Genomic DNA, 18,178 nt, shown 5'->3' with positions numbered 1-18,178 from the left:
CATGCTTTTACTTGATATTTATCTTTAAAATGTTTTTGAAATTCCTACCGCATTACTTGCTCTTCATCTATCTTCCTAGCGGTTTTAATTTCTTCCCATCAAAGGGTGGCCTTTTCCCGTAGTTGGTAAACTGCTAGACAAGCTTTAATTTTTTCAATATACTCGTAAATCTAAAAATATTTACCCATATCGATCAGCCAGGGTTCCCTTTCCTCTTCGGATTCCCCTTCAAACAATGATGGTTTGATTTTCTTTAACTCACCTTGTAATTTTGTCTTTTTCCTTTTCTCCCTCTTTTGATCGAAAACATTATTTGAATGCCCTTCTTCTTCCTCCTTATGGCCTTCTGCGGATTCCTGATCCAGGTGGATATTGGTGGCCACCCGCCAAGTCCACTTGGACCCCCACCATGGTTTCTTTCAACTTTTTAGTTTCCTTAATTGCAGCACAATTTACTATTTTTAGCAGTTTTTTGGGTCCTGAACTTCCAGAGCCGTTTTGAGACCCTAAACAATGTTTTTTGGCAAACCTGGGAGCAACATGGGTCCATGGACCGATGTTGCTCTTCCCAAAGTTGTATTTCTTGAATAGATCTTTCTAATGAGATATTGTACGAGTCAAACGGAGATCGTATGCCAAAGTTACGACCCCAGGAAGTTGATGTACCAATTTACCAAAACGGGGCCCACAGTTTGGTGTTTCATCTTCTAGGGTTAGGTTTTTGGATGTTTAGGGTTTTCCATTGTTTCTCAACAATAAATAGGCCTTCGAGCCTCATTATAACACTGTTCAGATGCATGTATCCACTACATCTCTTCTCAGAGATAAGCTACCATCACCCTAGTTGTTTATTTCCATTTTCTCTTTGTAAGCATATCTCAATATTTTTACATTAATGAAATGAAGTGTTATTTCCGCTGCATCTTTGTGTTTATGGTTATCTCTATAATTTGTTGTGTTCCTTTGTCACTCGAGGGCTTCTTCGAGTAATATTTTGATAGGATCTCCTGCCCCCTCATCTTTCTTTTCATCCGCCATAGCAAGCCATTGAGTTTTACGAGGCTGGTCTTGCAAAGGTTCTACCAGTGCAAGCCCTAACTCCTTATATCCCGACCTCGTTGGATACATGCAAAGAAAAACAGAGAAAAAAAATAGACCACTCTGATACCACTGAACCGGATTTAAACAGGAATGCAAAAAATTACAGAGATAACCATAAACACAAAGATTCAGCAGAAATAACACTTCATTTCATTTATGTAAAAATACTAAGATATGCTTACAAATAGAAAATGGAAATAAACAGCTAGGGTAATGATAGCTTATCTCTGAAAAGAGATGTGGTGGCTACATGCCTATGAACTGTGTTACAATGAGGCTCGAAGGACTATTTATTGTTGAGAAACAATGGAAAACCCTAAACATCCAAAAACCTAACCCTAGAAGATGAAATGCCAAACTGTGGGCCCCGTTTGGGTAAATCGGTACATCAACTTCCCAGGGTTGTAACTTTGGCATACGATCTTTGTTTGACACATACAATATCTCATTAGAAATATCTATCCAAGAACTACAACTTTGGGAAGAACAACATCAGTCCATGGACCCATGTTGCTCCCACTTTTCCCAAAAAATGTTGTTTAGGGCCTCAAAATGGCTCCGGAAGTTCAGGACCCGAAAAACTGATAAAAATAGTAAACTGTGCTACAATTAAGGAAACTTAAAAGCTGAAGGAAACCATGGTGGGGTTCCAAGTGGACTTGGCAGTTGGCCACCAATATCCACGTGGAATTCATTTCGGGATGCCATCAAGGAGCAGTACTACCGTGTCGGAATCTATGAGGATCAATACATAAAGTGGACTACGTTGCGGCAGGGAAGGGACCAAGACGTGCCGAAGTTTACCACTAGTTTCCATACCCTTCACACAAAGTTGGGTATCAAGGATTCATAGTAGCATTTGATGCTCAAATACCGCAGCTGCCTGCATAAGTATGTCTAGGAAGAAATAGAATTCCTGAAATCTCCTCGCTCGACACGACATACCGATATGCCGTCAAGGTCGAGCAAAGGTTTAAACAGAAGAAGTGAGACTTTGTATCTGCGAATCCGAAGCAAGGGAAAGGTGCCACCAAAACCACTGAACAAAGGACAAAACCAATGCAGGGTGGCCCAAGACAACCCGCTAAAGCTGCAAGCAAAGAACAGTGCCGCGAAGCCGAAAGAGGACACAGAAAAATGGTGTGAGTTCCATAAGAGCTCTACTCACAACACAAGTGAGTGTGGGGCAAGCAGTCACTGGTGGCTGAGCTAAAGGTTTCAGAATCAGATGCTTGTTCTGACTCTGAGTCAGAACCTGACAAGGGGAATGACAAAGGGAAGCAGATTATCAATGCGGAGCCCAACGACACCGTTGCCACCACGAAGATCCAGAAAGGGAAACTTGAAGATCCAAAGGAGGAGGAGCATCTCTTCCACTCTGAAATCTGGGTAAAGGGATCTCCACTGCAGTTCATTATCGACAGAGGGAGCTAAAAGAACTTCATTTTGGCAGAGGTCATGAAGTGGTTGGGCTTACCAACCACAGCACATCCACAACCGTACATCATCAGGTGGCTTCACCAAGGACGGGATCATTGCATGAGCCAGCAGTGTCACCTTCCATACAACATCAATCCCTTCACGGATGAGTTATCGTGTGACATTGCTCCCCTTGAAGTTTGTGATATATTATTAGGACAACCATACTTTTGGAAGCGACATGTTGTGTATGAATCAAGGCCCAGTGCTGTTATTATTACTTTGGGAAATAAGTTGTGCAAGATACCAGAGGTAACACTGCCTACCACCATCTCTTTGGTTACTGCAAAACAATGCAATAAGCTCATTTCCAAAACCAGGAAATTTGTTTTCCTAATGATACGCCCTCAAGAAAAGAACAAGACAGTGGCCATGACCTCCACACAGGGCCCCTCCGCACGATAACTACATATGGACAAGGTCATGGAGGAGTACGAGGACATCTTCACCTCCCCCGCAGGGGTTCCTCAACACTGTCAAGTCAAGTGATCCATATTTAAATAGGAAAACATCAAATTACAAAGATAACCACAAACACAAAGATGCAGTGGAAATAATGCTTCATTTCATTAATCTAAAATACTGAGATATGCTTACAAACAAAAAATGGAAATAAACAACTAGGGCGATGGTAGCTTATCTCTAAGAAGAGATGTGGTGGCTACATGCCTTTGAACTATGTTACAATGAGGCTCGAAGGCCTATTTATTGTTGAGAAACAATGGAAAACCCTAAACATCCAAAAACCTAACCCTAGAATATGAAACGCCAAACTGTGGGCCCCGTTTGGGTAAATTGGTACTTCAACTTCCTGGGGTTGTAATTTTGGCATACGATCTCCGTTTTACGCGTACAATATCTCGTTAAAAAGATCTATCCGAGAACTACAAATTTGTGAAGAGCAACATCGGTCCATAGGCCCATGTTGCTCCCAGTTTTCCCAAAAAACATCATTTATGGCCTCAAAATGGCTCCAGAAGTTTAGGACCCGAAAAAATGCTAAAAATAGTAAACTGTGCTACAATTAAGGAAACTGAAAAGATGAAAGAAACAATGATGGGGGTCTGAGTGGACTTGGTGGGTGGCCACCAATATCCACCTGGATCATTCCTCCCCCCTTAAGAAGCAATGGTCCCCATTGCATTGAGTTCCTCCATGAGATGAGGAAACTTCTGCTGAACTTGGTCCTTGGTGAGCCACTTGCCCTGGTGAAGGAGTTGGCCTGCTTTGACAACTTGATATAGTTGGATGTTCTACTGGTGAGTGTGCTTGATCTGTGTGTCCATGATCCGCTCAGTTGCAGCTTGTTCCATGCGATTTGGATTTAGCTCTGTGGGTGTGAGATGTTCTGCAATGTCGGATGTGTCTAGTAATGGTGGAAAGTATGGCTGATGGTAGTCCACATTAAACACTGGGTGCAAGCAAAGGAATGGGGGAATGCTGAGCTCAAATGCATTGTCTCCCACAACCTTGGTAATGGTGTAAGGACCATATCAGAGTGGTCTGAGTCTCCGATAGGCTCCAGTAAGGCGTTCCTTTTGCAAATGCAACCAGACTTTGTCGCCCAGTAGAACATGAAGGCTTGCTGAAGGGCTTGAGAAGAGCCATTGAAAGGAATGTAAAAAATATCAGAGTTTTTGATGACCCACAGATAATGGTGAACTTGTTAGAAAATTATATATTACGGAGCAATGGAACACATAAAATATTGCAGAAATATAAACACAGAAAACGCACAAAACAAGAGAGACACAGATATACGTGGTTCACCCAGTTTGGGCTACGTCCACCCTGAACAGCCAGTCCTTCCTTTCTATTATCCATCAAAATGAAGAGACACAACCTACATCAAATCCGTTGTAATATCCTCTGTTTTCTCTCACAGTCTCACCTCTCTGTTTCTCGCTCACAGAATACACATCTATTTCACAGGCTCAAATACAATACCCTCATACAAAGAGAGTGGTTGCCTTCTAGGGAAAAAAACCCTAAACTAAACATAAGTTCTACCGTCAGATCATCCGCCTAATGAATGGCCCAGATTGACTAGAAATTACTATACTTTTACAAGGTAATTTTACATTTGTTTCTATCTTCGGGGGCGCTGCCCCCGAGCCCCCGCCGGGGGACCACTGGCCCCCGGACCCCCCAGCCGGGGGGGATCGGCCCCCACCGGACCCCCGCGGGGGGGACAAGTCCCCCCTGTACCCCCCTGCATGGAGGGGTGTACAAGACTTCCTAGGGTATACATCCGGCTGAAACAAAGACCTTTGAACAATCATGCTCCACACACAACAATCTCCCACTTGGAGAATGATTGTAGCAACTCCACTGTTGCTTCATTTGCTGGACAATGACTCCTCTTTGGACCTGGCTGTTTTTCATCTTCATCGTCATCCTTGAAGACCAATTGAAACTGAGCATGTTCTCAGTTTCTCCCTAGTTACAACTTTTGTTAGCATATCTGCAGGATTCTTGCTAGTGTGTATCTTTTCCAGCTTCAACTCTCCATCTTCCAACACTGATCGTATGAAATGGTACTTGAGCTGTATGTGTTTAGTCCTGGAATGAAATGTTGAGTTCTTTGCAAGATGAATGGCACTTTGACTATCACTGTATAACGTGCCCATATCATGCTCCTTACCCAATTCACCCATAAACCTTTGTAACCAAATCATTTCTTTACTAGCCTCTGTAGCAGCAACATACTCTGCCTCTATTGTTGAAAGTGAAACAACACTTTGGATTTTTGAAATCCAACTGACAACTGTTCCACCAACAGTAAATACATATCCTGTAGTGCTCCTCCTATTATCCCTATCACCTGTCATATCTGCATCAACATATCCCTGTAGATCTACTTATCCTGGTAGATCTTCTAACACCACTTTCAGGTGTTTGGGGTGCCTGTTGCTGTTGTGGTGGTTGTTGTTGTTGATTATTATTATTTTCAGGCACCTTTACCTTTTCAGTGATTTCATCAAGAACTGCGTATTCCTTGTTTTCTTTTTCCTGTTTCTTTTCCTGCAACTGATTCTTATACAAGACCTTTTCATTGAATATTACATCTCTGCTCCTAATGATTTTGTGATTTTCGTAATCATATAAGCGATAACCAAAATCATTAACACCATATCCAATAAAGGTACATTTCTTTGACTTTGCCTCAAGCTTTGTTCTATTTTCTTTATCAATATGGACAAAGGCCTCACAACCAAAAGGCTTTAAAAAAGAGTAGTTTACCTTTTTACCTGTCCATGCTTCCTCCTGAACACCACCATCCAAGGAACTTGAAGGCCCTCTGTTTATAAGATAAACAACAATATCTACAGCATCTGCCCAAAACTATAAAGCCAATCCTGCATGCAATCTCATGCACCTTGCACGCTCCATGATTGTTCTGTTCATCCTTTCTGACACACCATTTTCTTGTGGTGTTCTTGGAACTGTCTTCTCTCTGCGAATTCCATGTTCTGAACAGTACCTATCAAACTCTTTGCTGCAATATTCACCCCCATTGTTTGATCTAAGACACTTCAATTTCTTTCCTGTCTCAATCTCAACCAAAGCTTTCCATTTCTTGAAAGTATCAAATACATCAGATTTATTCTTAATACAATAAATCCAAGTTTTTCTAGTTGCATCATCAATAAAAGTAACATAATAACGAGAGCCACTGAGAGATGATACCTGAGCAGGTCCCCATACATCTGTATGCACAAGCTCTAATTTTTCATTCTTCTTTTCTTTCCCAACTCTGAGAAATCTGACTCTCTTTTGTTTTCCATAAATCCAATTCTCATAGAAGTCCAAATCAACATTCTTAAAACCTGGCAACAAATTCCTTGAGTGAAGAATCTTCATCCCCTTTTCACTCATGTGTCCGAGCCTATGATGCCATAATGCTGCATCTGCTCCTTTGGAAGTTAAAGCATTAACAGAGTTAGAAATACCATTGCATAAATACAATGTACCAACCTTTTCGCCTTTTGCTATTACCAGGGCTCCTTTGGTGACCTTCCAAGCTTTATCTGTGAAAGTTGTCACACAACCTTCACCACCTAACTGCCCTGTTGAAATTAGATTTTTCTTTAGATCTGGAACATGCCTTACCTCCTTTGATATCCATTGGTTTCCATTTTGCTGTTTTACAAGAACTTTACCCATTCCAATGATTTTACAGGGTTTATCATCACCCAGACGAACTTGTCCAAAATCTCCTTGAACATAGTCATGAAAGTATTCCTTATCAGGTGTGGCATGGAATGAAGCCCCTGAATCTACCACCCAGGAATCAGTGATATTTTCGAAAGAAAGAATCAAAGCATCTTGTAACAACTCACCTGTCACATTTGCTTCATGATTGTTTTCTTGTTGTGCATCTCCTTCTTTTCCCTTCCGAGATCTACAGTCTTTCTTTAGGTGTCCTTTCTTTCCACATTTCCAGCACACTATCCCCGATCTGGACTTGGATCTGCCTTTCCTTGATTTACTGCGATATCCTGAGCTCTTTCCTCTTTCCATTTTTCTTCCTCTAGACTCTGCACTTAAATCATTTCCCGATGTCTCACCAGAGCTTTTCTGTTGCATTTCCTCACTAAGGATAGCACCGACAACATCATCAAACTTTAAAGTAATAGATCTAGAAACAGAGTTACTAATGGCCATTACCAAACCATTCCAACTTTTTGGTAATCAGCACAAGAATAATAGAGCTATAACTTCATCGTCAAAGTTTACCCCTACAGAACTTAACTGACTTGTAACTGTATTAAAATCATTTAATTGGTTTGCAACAGATCCACCTTTCGACATATTCATATTAAATAACTGTTTCATAAGAAATACCTTGTTTGAGGCCGAGGGTTTTTCATATAGTTTCGACAACGTCTGCATCAAACCCTCTGTCGTGGTTTCCTTCGAAATGTTGAAGGCGACTGACGCAGCAAGGCACAACCGTAATGTTCCGAGTGCCTTTCTATCGAGAAGGTTCCATTCTTCGTATTTCATACCCGTCGGCATCTTTGTTTTTCCACCCAATGGTAGGTATAGATCTTTCTGATACAGATAATCTTCCATCTGCATCTTCCACAGCGAGAAGTTTTGGCCGTTAAATTTCTCGACCCTAAACTTACCATCTTCCGCCATTGCTCCCACTCGAACCAGGAAACCTTCTTTCCTGCGAGTTTATCAGCCAAATAGACCTTCGGCTCTGATACCAGTTGTTAGAAAATTATATATTACGGAGCAAGAACACATAAAATATTGCAGAAATATAAACACATAAAACGCACAAAACAAGAGAGACACAAATATACGTGGTTCACCCAGTTTGGGCTACGTCCACCCTGAACAGCTAGTCCTTCCTTTCTACTATCCAGCAAAATGAAGAGACACAACCTACAGCAAATCCGAAAACAACATCTGATGGCTGGCCGGTTGGACGTCACATACACCAATAAAACAGTAGAACATGAAGGCTTGCTAAAGGGCTTGAGAAGAGCCATTGAAAGGAATGTAAAAAATCTCAGAGTTTTTGATGACCCACAGATAATGGTGAACCAGCTAAAGAAAAAGATACATTGCAGTCTGCCACACCTGGTGAGGTACCAACATGAGGTATGGAGTTTAATTGACAATTTCGATTCTTTCAATGTCACATACATTCCTCGAAAGTATAACCACAATGTTGATCTGATGGCTGCTATGGCTGTGAAACGTTTTCCTAATCTTAGATTAAACAAGAATAAATTTTTTGGTGAATTGATTTTCAGATCATTCGTAACTGATAACATCCTGAATTGGCAGGTGTTCAAAGGAGATAATCAAATCCTGGAGTTCCTGCATTGTGAAAGAACACCCAGAAATGTAGCCATTAACAAAAGGGAGCATGAAAAACTTATAAACAAAAGTGAATACGAGGTGATATCTTTCATTGACAAATTTATTCACTTTTCATCTCTCATGAGTGAGTCAATAGGTAAGCACACAAAATTACAACACTCATGGCTGAGCTCATTCCTAGTTGTGGAAAAAATTCATCATGCAATTTATATATTGAAAACCATACAGGGAGAAACTGAAAAAATCCATGTTAATGGCCAACATCTCAAGAGATACCTCCAGTAGCCACCACATGGTGGTTACCCCCTGAGTAGGTTAGAGTTCATTTCATTTTGTTGTTAGTGTAGTTGTATTCCTATCCTTTCTTTTTTGTTTTCTGCAAAGTCTATTTTCTTGTTGTTTTGAATTACATTCCTTTTTAGCTAGCTGATGGGGTCCTCTAGTCTCATTCTACCTTTTAGATTTTCCCTCATTGATCACTCTCGGCCTTTCCCTTCCTCATTAACTTGCTGGTGATTTTGATGTTCTTGAATCCATTATTTCCTTACAAATCAAACAAACTTTCTATCAGCCCATGAGCACTTGAGAATCAGCAGTGGAATGAAAACTGAAACCCCTCATAGGCATCTGTTAGGAACTATGTTAGATTTGTTGATAATTGGGATATTTGGAGCATGTAAGAGCATCTTGATAAAACAAAAAATGTGTAACTACAGCTAGAATGGCATGGAGGAACGCTGCATTTAAATAAATACCACTTAGACCTAGCCTATACTTGCTTGTAAGATTTACAATCATTCTCCATTGGTCCCATCCACCACACTAAATGGTCCAATAACTTTTACTCACAAGTAAACCTCCTTTCATGGGCCAAGCTCGCTATGTCATACCCTGTGGAAAATCTAATTGTGCTCTAGTCCTTGTGCCCAAAATTGGAAGGACTTATCTAAAATGAAATGAAATGTCAAGTCCTTGTGCGAATTTGGAAGGACGAGTTGTTTGGGAAGCTAGTTACAGTAAGGACTGTTGCTGGGCTCAGAGTACCAATTTACATAGCAAATTCAACCTTGTTTAATAAGTTTAAAAATATGGCATGATCCATGACTACGCCCCATTTAATCAATAAATATAGCACTGAAATTCTCATATAAAGTGCAAGAAAACATGTCTACATCAAGCTTGATGAACAATAAAGAGCTGAGGTACACACCTAAACAGGTATGGACAGACCAGTGACGACCCCAAAGGGATTTTTGAAAGTGGGAAATAGGTAGAGGAAGGTCAATAAACCCCATAATACTGCCATTGGAGAATGCCTATCAGAATCATAGCAGCAAGTAGAAGCTATTTGTCTCTATCCCCTTTGAAGCAATAATGTCTAAGTGGAACCCATGTTTATCCAGTTATATATTTTGCATTTTAAGTTTACTTTTAACATCCTGATGTTCTATTGATTTGAAGGTTATTTGGAAGCAGATATAACTAGTTCACCCAGTGGTTTTCCATTTGTTGTGGCCACAACTACCACCCTACTGAAACACGCTTCCGATAGCAAATTTTCAATGGGTCGCCCTATTGATCTAGTCTTCCATCCCTTCGAATGATCTATTTCATCCCAGTGATTTTAACTATGTGGAGAGCCCAATCTTCCATTCAAAAATGGGTAAATCCCTTTGACAAATCCCTCGCTTAAGCCCTTCATTCCTATATTTATCGGGATTTGTTTAACCCCTCAAAATCCTCATCGCATTACTATTCCCATCACCTTTCCTTATAGTGGAAATCCTTCACAAAGCACACATGAATCACCCCTTTTTCTCTTCGTACTCTGCCTTGATCAAAGGGCCAAGAGTTGGTTTATCATGAGTGAATGAGAGCGATGCAAGTAAGTCCTCTATCGCATCACAAATTGCCAACCGACCAAGCCCCAAAACCATATATAAAGGGTGCTTAAGCATTCTGAACCCGACGGCCATATTAACTGAGGCATATTGTGTTTCAGATCTTGGACCATCACTCATCACTATTGGCGGGGTCTGGGACCTATGTATATGGTGCACCCTAACCACCTAGACCCGCCGACAATTATAAACCCCAGCATATTAATTTTCAAATCCGCCCCAATGGCCATACGTAGGTATTTCCATATATCCATGTGTTTTCGATGAAACATTAAAGTCAGAGTTTTCCAAAGGGAATGGTAACATTGCAAACCCGAAGGGATTTATGAACATTAACGTATATGTGATTTCAAGTTTTCCTCCCAATCGCATATCACATATTGGCGAAGCCCGAAGCCTTTTACATATTATGCACAGAGATATAGCGGACCCGCCGATCCTATTAAGCATATCATATAATATAATGGGTCCAAAATTAATCACTTATCACTATCGGGAGGCACATGGCTTATATATATGGTGCGCTACCATCTACCGGACTCGATGGTTTTATCAACCATGATATATATATATATCTATATATATATATATATATCTATATATATATATATATATATATATATATATATATATATATATATATATATATATATATATATATATATATATATATATATATATATCTATATATATATATATATATATATATATATATATATATATATATATATATATATATATCTATATATATATATATATATATAGATATATATATATCGGGTCCGGAGCATTTCACATATTGCAATCGGCTCGGTCCAAAGTTTTATATAAGGCATGCTGTTGTTACTGGACCCGGTGATATTTATAAGCTATAGCATATAATATTTGAGGTTCGGATTGGGCGATTGACTCAGGTTTTCCAGTGTATTTCTTTGTTTTCCAAATTTTCCGAAATTATAATGGGATCATCTTTTAGTGTAAAGGGCAAGCCTGTGGACTCCCAATAGTGCAATTGCGCATCAGGGTGGTGGAAGGCATGGATCCTATGACCTTAGAGGGGGCGGATACCCGATTGTGATGAGAGGAAGCCCTCGAAAACTATGCCAAGCCTATGATTTGAGTAGGAAATTGTATGTTGACTTTGTTTTATTCATAGATCCTTTTCACACTTGTTCCCACAGTTATAAAAGTTAATGGAAGCGGTATTTATGTTTCATGTGAATATCTTTGTTATATCGCTCACAATTATGAAGCTAATGATAGAAATCTCTGCAGGTGAGATGTAAAGGATGCAGAAGGGGGTACGAAGAGCCATGGATGCAGAAACGTTGTGTTTAAGGATCTGGATGCAAGCGTTCCGGGTCGGGAGCCCACACGTTTCCTATGTATTTGATAAGCAGAGTTGTCCTAGTCTTCATTATGGGGAGGCAACACATAGTCACCCTTTTTGCCAACATCTGTTCTCCTCCTCAGGAAAGGAATCGACTCGACCATTATGCCTTCTACGTGCTAGCGGTCATGCTAATGATCCTATCTCTGTGTACTCGATTGGCATATCTGAAATAGTGGGAGGATGAAGAGGCAGGGTGACCTCAGCTTGTCGATAGTTTCACCAACTTGTCGCATCTGTACATACGATCTGTGTAACAACAAGAGGTAGGGAAAGGTCAGGGAAGGCCGAGGGTCATTCGAAGCCACATAAGTATTACCTCCGAAGAGGAGAAGGGGATTTTGATTTTCAAGAAGAACAGTGTCGCTTTATTGTGAATGAGGAGGACTATTTTTTAGGGGAGAAGGAGCTTTTAGTTTCAGACTCATTGTATTGTTTTGGATCAGAGTGTTGTTACTGGCATGAATGTAAATGTGATTTATAGTTATGCATATTAATGACTTACAGTTCTCTATTAGTCTTGTTAAATTGAATGTGATTCAGTTTCACGGTTAACTTGTGAATGGTCTCTGATTTTAAACTAAATTAAACATCAGTTGTAGTTTTAATTCCATAGAAGAATGTGGATTCCTATATGAGTGATTGGATTGCAATTTAGATTTAATACAGTCTTGTCTAGCCATGAATTCAATGATTGATTCATTTGGACTTGCATGTATGCATGATGTTTAACCTTCTTTATCACGCTCCTGCTGAACATATATATGATGTTTAAACCTCTGTATCATGCTCTTACATGATAGATTAGAGTAGTTAGAAGTAGTATAGATAGGATTTAATACATAAAGGTTACTTGTTTAATTGAAGTCTTCTTCTTGGAAGCAAACTTTCGATATGTCGAAGTGGTTTACGGGGTCTCATAAAACCCGTCGAAGCTAGCCAATCCAAACGAAAGCAGGTCTAATTGGGGCTTGTGATCAGGTTAGCTCCCCTTGTTGGCATAGCAAACATTAGCCATGTCAACAGGTCCTCGACAAATCATTGATAACCTCCAATTGAATGAGGGAAAAATCTATACTCAAACACCGAGTGGTAATCCTGGAAACTTGACACAAAGACGTTTTTGTAGGTTGGTATCCTGCACAAACGCTTTGTCCTCTTTACCACTAACACAAACACCCATGCCCAATATGACAAACAAAGTCCACTTGAATACCTTTATGCCTATAATCATAATACCATGCATATTAAAAGTTCCATGAGTTGGATGCATCTTTAGCACATGCCACTCTTACAGAGGATTCACATCTCAAGGGTGAGGCAATGCCCGCTATCGTCCCCCCTCATCTAGCCTTTCATCTATCCCCATCACGAAGCCACTAATCAAATTTTATTCCATGTTATTTCTCTGCATTTATTTCCTACGATTGCTTTGCATTTATCCTTTGCTATTTTTCAACAATAATTACCTAGTCCACTACATGGTTGTAAGGTGTATGACACACCTATTAGACATCCTCTCATTGGTGTATACCTTTTAAGAGTATAAATGAGAATGTATCAAACTAAGAGCTAATTGTTAGCACCCATAAGGCTCATAGGGTAATAAAGTGACTTGAATTTACTTAGTACTCATCAAATTTCTTCAATACATCTAAAACATTATATAAAGTTTCAACTTTTTCTAGTATTGTCTTTCAATACTCTACCATGTCCCTAATGAAATGGTAATCTATATCTATATGCTTTTTCTTCACATGAAAACAAATCTTGTACCCTTTCACATCAATACTATAACTAATGATGACACATTTCATATCCTTGTTATCCAACATTCAATTTATAAAATCATTAAAAAATAAATAAATAAATAAATTCTAAATTCACTTTAATTTTTTTATAAAATAAATTAGTTTTTAATAAACAATGATGCATGTCTCTTCACTCTAGCTTACCATATCTTAAGCACCCATCTCCTTCAATGAATAATGTATGAGTAATACTTATTAATTTTTTTCCCCTGAAAAAATCCGTAATTTTCATTAATATAGAAAATTACATACTGTATACTGATTCAACCATGGACTAGCATGAGGGACTCTTAAGTGTCCAAATACACCACGCAGGGCGACCTGCTAAAAAACAACTGCATAAAAACTATTATAAGACTGTATAAGCCTGTACATAGACCACGCAGGTCCTTTTCAGTACAATATCTCAAATATATATGTCAAAAAAGATTTCAAAAATTTGTACTTAACAAAATACATTTTTAGTTCGAGGACCGAGGTCCCCCTGATAGTGCTGGTCTATATAAGGCCGATGATAATAGCAGAATTCATTATTCCCCCTCTGCTCTTGTATCACCCATTCTCCTCTGGGTAATGATGCGGCCTCCTTGGATAGTTGGTCAGCGCTGCAGTTATGCTCCCTGTATATATGATTGCAAGAGATATTGTTAAAAAATTCTGCCTTGAAAATATTTACATCGTTTAATATGTTGCTGAGTGTTTGTATGTGACAAACATATATGCCATTGAACCAGTTAATAATAATCTGTGAGTCCCCAAAGATATTAAGGTTGAAGCACTGATGTCCCAAGGAGAAATGCAATAAGTGACGGAGGGTGATGAGATCCGCAAAATTATTGGTGCCAACTCCTAATCCCAACTTGACTTTATAGAAATGTTGTTCATTTATATATAAGATGAATCCACCTCCACAACCCTGTTGATTTGCAGCCCCATCGAAGAAAGCCCAGGGAGTAGATTTGTCAATGCTGGGGGTGGATGTGTGCGGCGCTCTTTAGGAGGTGGAGGTTCAGGCAGTTCATTATAAGCAGATATTATACCAGCCTCTATGAGCAGCCAACACACAACTTTGTTATAAAAAATGAAACAGTTTCGAGCCTACCAGATATACCAGCTGACAAGCAGGGGGAGGTTCTGAAGTTTGGATCCCTTGTGTCTGCCAGACTAGTCATCCAAGCACTACTAAGATTATCGCCAACCCATAGCCCAGATAAATTGATAGAAGAGGATAAGTTCCACCAAAGTGATTGCAATGTGGTGCATAGAAGAAAAAGGTGTTCCGATGATTCTGAATCGCATTTGCACAAAATACACGAGGTAGGCCCATAAAAAGATCGGTGAGCTAGATGTTCCCCCGTGGGCACTATGTCTCTAAGTATGCACCAGAAGAATAGTCTGGTGCGCGAAGGTGCAGTAAGCTTCCAAATGTATCTCCATTAATTCAATGTCTGATCTAGCCTTTTGTGCTGTATCAGGGAACTGTAACCTGACTTTGGGGAATATATACCATTTTCTGCCAAGCACCAAACCAATTCGTCAGGTCCCTCTTTTATCCTTATGTGAGATTCAGATAATGCTATAATATATTCATGCCATTCCTGGTGCCATCGAGGGGGAAGGTCGAGCTGATGAGCAGATTTCCATGCTTGTGAAAAAATATTCGAATTTTGTTGATCTGCAATGTGCGATAAAACTCTGATCTCATGGGAGTGTAGATACATGATAAGGTCTCTAGAAAGTAAGTGTCTTCCTCCACTACCAATCCACGGATCCACCCAGATCCAACCCAGGGAACCATCATTGATTCTCCACACCAGCTTGTCTCTTATATGGGGGAGGGAGTGTAACAATGCCTTCCAAACGGATGAGCTGCCAGTCGATGGCCAATTAGACAATTGAACCCAATCCAACATGTGCTGAGGCCAGATATATTTATGATATGAGATATGTGTCCATAGATTCTGACCAGTCAACAAGGTCCAGCCCATTTTTGCTGCTAGGGCTTGTGCGAAAAAGGGGAGGTCTTTTAGTCCCCATCCTCCCCATTTCTTTGGCAATGCAATCTTTTGCCAGCTGATCCAGGCAAATAATTTTTTATCCTGATTCCCATTCCGGAGATATCTGTTGCATAATTGTTTCAGACGATATAGGATATTCTTAGGGATCCAAGCAAGAGCCATCCAAAAAACTGGGGTGGATTCCAGGACCGATTTGATAAGCACCAACCTGCCCGCCCTCGATAAATATCTATAACTCTAGATGGACAGTCTCTTCTCCAATTTTGTAACAAGCCAGACTCAATCTGCAATCCTTTGACAAGTAGGTTTGAGCCAAAAACCTAGACATTTGAGTCCTCTGTCCAAGGGGTGGATACTGAATGGAAAGACCTGATGAGAAAATTGGGATTCATGAATAGAAGTACGAGTAAAGGTGATGGTGGATTTGGATTGATTAGCAAGCATCCCTGATGCCGCCGAGAAGTGGCAGAGTATCTTGGAAAAAGATCTGGAATCTCGAACGTTGTCATCCAGCAGGATAAGCATGTCATCCACAAATAGGAGGTGGGTGAGAAAGCAGTCATCCTTAATCTTGAGGCCACAAATATCTCCATCCCGCTTGGCTGATGCAATTAAGCGAATTAGACCTTCCATGACTATAATAAAGAGGAGGGGAGATAGGGGGAATCCCTTCCTAAGGCCCCTTTCAGAGTGAAAGAAGTGGGAAGCCGAGCCGTTAATGAGAACAATGAAGGTGGGAGTGGTAATGCAGGCCCTAATCCATGTAATGTAATTATGAAGAAAACCAAGGTGGATAAGGAGCTTCTCAATATAAAGCCAGTTGACTCGATCGAAAGCTTTGGACAGGTCAATCTTGAAAATAATGCTTTTTAGATGTTTGGTCCAAATTGAGTGGATGGCTTCCTGGGCCAGTCCATGGCTTCATGGATCTGTCTGGATTCAAGGAAGGTGAATTGTTGATGGGCAATATGCCGGGAGAGAATCGACCTGAGTTGGTTGGAAATAATTCTAGATATAATCTTATATAGACAATTGCACAAGGATATAGGTCTATAATCATCAAATGAGGATGGAGAATCAGACTTAGGGATGAGGGCAATGAAGGTCGAATTGATGGCATGGTATAAGGATCTTGTAGTTCTGCTCTCCTCCACCACTTTCAATAGGTCCTGCCCCAGGATCTCATAAAAAGCCAGATAGAATTCGATGGTCCAGCCATCCGGGCCTGGACTCTTGTCCTTTTTGAACCATTTTAACATGCCTTCAAGTTCACCAGAAGTGACCGGTGTGAATAGCTCTTTCTTATCGTCCTCATTAACAAATCTTGGAAAGTGCCCGACCACATTTATAATATCAGGAAGATTTGCTTCATGAGGGCGTTTGTAGAGGTTCCTGAAGTGAGTAGTGCCAAGGTGGGATAGCTTGTTGAAAGTTTCAGCAAAGCCTCCCTCAGGCAAAGGAAGATTCCAAATGGTATTTGATACCTTACATCCCTTGGCATAGTTTTGGAAAAACCTAGTATTATCGTCCCCAGCTTTTACCCACATGGCTCTGCTCCTCGGCCTCAGGGATTCCTCGTGCTCCTTTAGGATGTGAGCATTCTGATTTTCCAGCTCTATCAAGTGAGCCTTATCGTCTGCGGAGATGAATCCCAAACTTCAGTCATCAAGTAAAGAGCTCGGTTCAAATTCAATATGAGTAAGCTGTGAGGTTTCCCGTGAGCGTTTCTCCCTAGCCCAATTAATAGATAGATGTTTAAGCTTAGAGAGGTTATTGAAAAAACCCTTTGCTAAGGAATCTGCCCCATGAATAGGGTTTGCAATCCAAAAATCAGAGACCATCTTAATGTAAGCAGGATCTCTCAGCCAGATGTGGTTAAATTTGTAGGGGGCTTTTGGCTTTTTGAGTGGCCCCTGGATTTCCAAATATATGGGAGAATGATCCAATATGCTCCCCGTACCCACCCATTTCTTGTAGTGATGCAGCTGCTGTAAGAGCAGACCTTTCATTGAAAATCTGTCAAGTCTACGAGCCAATGCTGCATCACCCACCCTTTTGTTTCTCCAAGTGGGTAGACGTTTGTGCATGGGCACATCAATAAAATTGGTCTATTCTAGTAGATGTGTCATATGATCAGTAATGGCATCTATCTGAGCCGCAGGCCCCCAATATTCTCTGAACCCCAAAGAAAATTTTAGATCCCCTCCAACAATAGCATGATCAGAAGCCAGCAGTGAGAGGTTTAATAAATGTTGCCAAAATTGTTCCCTCTGTTGACAGGGTCCATATACATTCATAATCCGAAAATTCTTACCGAGATCAGCAAATAATATATCTAAGCCCAAGAATCCTAGACCCCCCCATGATGCATCAGCCCTGATGGTTCGAGGGTTATATCCTATAGCCAGTCCCCCCGATCTTCCTGCAGCATCTAAAGCCACGAATGTCCAGCTTGGGGCTAGAGAATGTACGGAGTTGGAGATATGATCAGCCATCCCAAGAGTTTCTTGAAGCAGGATAATGTCAATCGGTTCAACCTCAATAAGTCTCCCCAGGGCTAGTTTCTTGGAGGCACTAGCCAAGCCCCTGCAATTGAAAGACAGACACTTCATGGAGGAACACCCCATGGGGTAT

Source organism: Pinus tabuliformis, chromosome 7, assembly GCF_031772625.1.
Source record: "Pinus tabuliformis cultivar Carrire ecotype Pingquan chromosome 7, CPIR1, whole genome shotgun sequence".
Taxonomy (NCBI): Eukaryota; Viridiplantae; Streptophyta; class Pinopsida; order Pinales; family Pinaceae; genus Pinus; species Pinus tabuliformis.
The sequence above is the reverse complement of the archived record's forward strand: the minus strand, read 5'-3'. Positions refer to the sequence as shown.